Raw genomic sequence first — 4,703 nt, forward strand, 5'->3', positions numbered from 1 at the left:
AGGAAAAGGGAAAAAAAGCATAAGAGAGAAGCGTGTGCTGGCAGTRGACCAGGTGTGGAGAGACTCAGGAAGTTAAGCGGGAATTCCAACAATGCGGCCAGTCGACAGGCTCTGCAGCAAGGCGCTGCCATTTCTGCTCGCAGCGCTCTCTTTGTTGAGGTGAGGAAGAGGAGGTCAGGTGATGCCTCGTGGCTGTGAATCACAGCCCTGACTTTGCAATCATTGTAAACCCTGAACAGATCAGCTGTATTAAAACGGTGTCGCTACAATGACAAACAGGCACATTTGTTACCATGCTGATAAGAGCGATGGAGAAAGATMATTTTTTCTGAGGCTTGCCTGACTCCAGATCAGTCGTGACAAAATGAATGATGTCTCTGCTACAGTTGTACATCACCGCAAACCTGGCATGTAATTATACCAAGTTACAAATAGCAACATATGCTATAGTATTCACCACCACCCTCTTAAAATCCAATTTCATAAAAAAACCTGCAATGTCCTTTGGAAATAATTCACATGTATCAACATGTACAAGTCTGACTGAGAATATTACTTGTCGAAGCTTAGGATTCGGAAAAGGAGGCTTCAATCAGAGCTGTTTTGATGATTCCCCCACCCCCCACCTCCCACCGCCATCCCAATCTCTGTTCTGAAGGATTCTCCGTTGCTCATCTTTTATTTCATAATTCTAATGACTGTCTGCAGTGCATCTGTCAACTCACGCTCTTTGAAATCTTCAAAGTCTGCCTAGTTGGTGCAGTCGCTCCGTGTGTTGCCTTTCATGTGGGCCCAGGACCTATTAAAACAAACCTCTTGAGGTATTTCTGCAACTTGTGGAAGAGATCCGGCGTCAGGTGCTCCCCTCTGAAGTGTGTTGCAAATATTATTATTTTTGTTCCAGGCATGAAATGTGCCTTTTTTGATCTTACTAGATCTTGAGACACTTAATTTTTTGTCTATTAGATGAACATCTGTGGACCTGAGCACTGGCAGGTGAGAAAATAATGTTTCTGTTTTATCACAGAGCTGAAAAACTAGTGGAGATAAGGGAATATATTACCCAGGCATATGGCTATAGGTTCAGATAATGGGGCAGAAACAAACACTTATCTTTTCTCCGCTCTGCGATGGCTGAATGAGGAGAGAGGGTGGTTGAAGGAGGTCTGCCAAACCACAGAGCCGAAAGAAAAACACGGGAAAGGAAAACAATCCCATCTGACATGACAGGGAAAGCTGTCTCTGAGATTTAGGTCATGATATAGCCTGTCTGTAAAGTGCCAAATACTTRTGGCAAATACCAACAACAGAGCCAATGAAAATAACATGTAATTAAAAATCAAGTAGATCTGATTACTAAAACTTGTCAAACCCTGTCAACGTATCAGGCAGCAGGCAGCAGATTTCAAAAATCCTTTTTTTTGCAACATCTTTTCTGTGAAAGCAACGTCTGCAGCACGGGTGGTGATTTCACCAGCCTCCGTTTGAAGGTGAGGAAAAAAATGGTTTCAGATCATTTCCAGGGCACTGGCTTCAGTAAAGTCATCAACTATCTACACAGCATGAGGTGCTGTGATCTCCCAAAAACTATCCTTCAATGTTAAGCCAGTGTATTCACAGCTTGTACTTCTCCGTGGGGATCAGGGAACACAGATGTAGACTTCCTGGAGAGTCAATGCTTGAGTTGACCCCGGGTTCAGCTCGGAGCAGATTTGGAGGTTGTTCTGGTATTCAGAGAGGAACAATAGGAGGGAGAAGTTCACAACAAAAGTAATAATATTTCTTATCCTTACATCCATCCCACCTTCCAATACCGTTCAGTTTTTCTTTGGGTTGTGAGTTTGGTCATGTCCAGAAAACCACTAAGGGCAAACAGAGTTACCCTTATTGGTTTCACCCCTTGATTCCTGTCGGTGTGGATGAATAGTGTGTTTTCCAAACTTATCATCCAATCCATGGGTCAGACAGGGTCTTACCAAACTAACTTTACTGCTTCTGTTTGCCATCATGGTGGTATGAGAGTGGATGTTGAAAGAGATATGGTGTATGGTTAGGGTACGTCTTTGCTGCTAGAGTGGACAATCTGGCCCGCAATGCTGGAAAAATCTGTCCCTGCTTCTTAATCTCGTTACTTGTTATTTGAGAGCAAAGCCCTGATGAACCTCAGTTCTCACAACTTTCCCCATAGACTCTTTAACCCATTGCACAGTGTATTTTCCTCCTTATACGTGTTTGTCTATATTTTGAATTAAAGATTTTGATGAACTCTCAAATAATACAAACAACTCACTTTAGGAGACAGTCTGACCTTACCAAACATAAAAAAAGCTATAAATATTTACTGATTTTGACCTATAAATAGGCTTGGTATGAGCTGAGAGTCATTTTGAAAACACACTTCAAATACTAACCAATTGCATAAGATTTATATAGACACAACTTATTTTTTAAAGATTTGACAAAAAATACTAAAACTATTATTTTTCAAGATAAGATGATATCAGTTTATAGCTCTTGCTTGAAATGAAGTACTATAATTAACAGGACTATGTCCTTTTTGTTGGAAGGAACTATTATTTTGAGAAAAAAAAAGAAATTTAATCATTTTGGTTATTACGTGTGAATAATGTCTTACATTTGACTGCTAATTCATGATTTTTTTTTTATGCTGGCGTTATTAGGACACACAAAACCTGCAGATGTAACATGAATACAGTATGTGGTGTATTCACGATTTTTTTTTTATTATTATTATTGTTATTCAAATTATGGACAGGCTAATATTGACATTAAAAGGATGACAGGATGAGGCATGCTAAACAATATGTAGAGAACTAAAAAAACACACCAGTTTTTATGTCCCTGGGCAATAAAGACAGTGTTATGAGCACATCCATCTGACAGTGGGTTTGTTGTGAAGTGTGTAGTCCCTGAGTGAAGGGAGGAGGGGCGAGGAAGCCTGCGAACCTATAGAGACACAGAGGAGGTTCAAGCCTGCCACGGTCTGAGCAGCAGCGGTTTGAGGGAGCAGCATCAGACCGCTGTTACTGCAGGAACAGGCAGTACGCCGCTGAAAACCGCTAGCGGAACAAATGAAAACGAAAACACGTTCTTGTGGATTAATTCTGGGGCGAGATTTTGAGTCGAAGAGACRACATCTCTGAGCGAGTCTGCATCGACTGACGAGGACCGGGGACATTGTCTACGCTACGGAGCGTTGTCGACAGACACCGAATGGTCTCTGCTGCCCCACCGCTAAGGTTAGTTAGCTTCAGCTGCTGTCTGTCCATTGGTTTGGGGGGGTTTCTCTGTTCTGTTGTTGGATGACGGGGTCCGACTATTCGTTGGAAAACAAACATACATAGCCGCGTTGACCTTTTCGGCTCTATTACGTTGCGTTGTTARCCCGCGAACCTTTTTACAACTCGAATGTTAAAGTCTTAAAATGTCTGGTTGCTCTTTTCTTAACTACATTCATAGTTAGCTGACTAGCTTCTGTTGGGTAGTTATTTTATAAATCAGAAACACGTGCTACATGGCTAGGCTAAGCTAGCCAGTAGCTAACAGGCTAACAGCCGAATAGCTAATGTTTCTGTTGTGGGGGGAAATATAATGTAAAAACATGCGTCTGTCTTTCACAAACACAACATTTACACAACAATACCTGTACACATCGTAACCAAGCAATGTCAACTTTCTACTTCGTCCTCCTGTGTTTTGTTAGCTCTTAACTTAGAGGGTTGCTAACACTCGGCTGGGCACAAAAGCGTCCAGTTTTGAGTTAGTTAACACTCATTTTACCTGCAGGTAAATATAACGCATTTATTGGTCGGTAAAGTTAGCCGGTAATAGACTGTCTTCSTATCAGATGGGTGATATGTTTTGACTTGGGACAGAAAATGAAGTCAATGAAGTCAAACGTAAGTAAAACTGCGGCCACAGAGAGTTAGCGTTAATGATCTGATTATCTAAGGTTGATAAGTTGCCAAATATGTGACAGTAATTTAAAGCTATCAGAGCCGGACTGTAGTTTTAAATCCCAGATTATTAAATTATATTTGAACTTTTCTTTAAATTCCTTGATGGCTTTCTTCAGATATGTCTTTTGTTCTTATGGTGTTGAGTAAAGTTAGCTGCAGCCAGTTCATTTTCTTTCTTTCTTTCTTTCTTTCGAGTAAAGTTAGCTGCAGCCAGTTCATTTTCTTTCTTTCTTTCTTTCTTTCTTTCTTTCTTTCTTTCTTTCTTTCTTTCTTTCTTTCTTTCTTTCTTGTCACTTTGGTCTCGGATGATTTATTTATTTACTTACTTACTTACCTTTAGCACAGTCTGTTTTGTAAACCTTTCAGTGAGAACATCTGTAAAGAACTACCTAGCACAGCATTAACATTTACAGTTTTGTCTGGAGATTAAAAGAAAGAACACCTRCTGAGGGACTCGTCTGTGTTGTTTCTGTGTGTAATTTTGACTAAATGTCATGTTGGGATGCACTAGCTGGGAGTTACCTTTAAAAATATTTACAGAACATCACTGCCTAGGTCGATGCCCTCTCTGAACTGTGCTCTGTTTAGTCACTGCTTAGAAATGATTATTGTGGAGTAGGGCTGCCACGATTAGTCAATGACTAATCAATTATTAAAATAATCAATGACTAATTTAATAATCGATTCATCGTTTTCTTTTTTTTGTTGTTGTTGTTCTTTACT

At 40.3% G+C, this 4,703-nt stretch overlaps 1 protein-coding gene across 2 annotated transcripts in view; it reads left to right on the forward strand.

Annotated features, from left to right (window-relative positions):
- Nucleotides 1-2,997: 2,997 nt before the first annotated feature.
- ncor2 (nuclear receptor corepressor 2) overlaps nt 2,998-4,703 on the forward strand; it is an 80,489-nt gene continuing 78,783 nt past the window's right edge. For both annotated transcript variants that reach the window (XM_014021352.1, XM_014021351.1), the window contains exon 1: nt 2,998-3,260. The gene's annotated coding sequence lies outside the window, so the exon portion shown is untranslated. The remainder of the gene's footprint in view (nt 3,261-4,703) is intronic.

The sequence above is a fragment of the Austrofundulus limnaeus genome, unplaced genomic scaffold (assembly GCF_001266775.1).
Source record: "Austrofundulus limnaeus strain Quisiro unplaced genomic scaffold, Austrofundulus_limnaeus-1.0 Scaffold289, whole genome shotgun sequence".
Taxonomy (NCBI): Eukaryota; Metazoa; Chordata; class Actinopteri; order Cyprinodontiformes; family Rivulidae; genus Austrofundulus; species Austrofundulus limnaeus.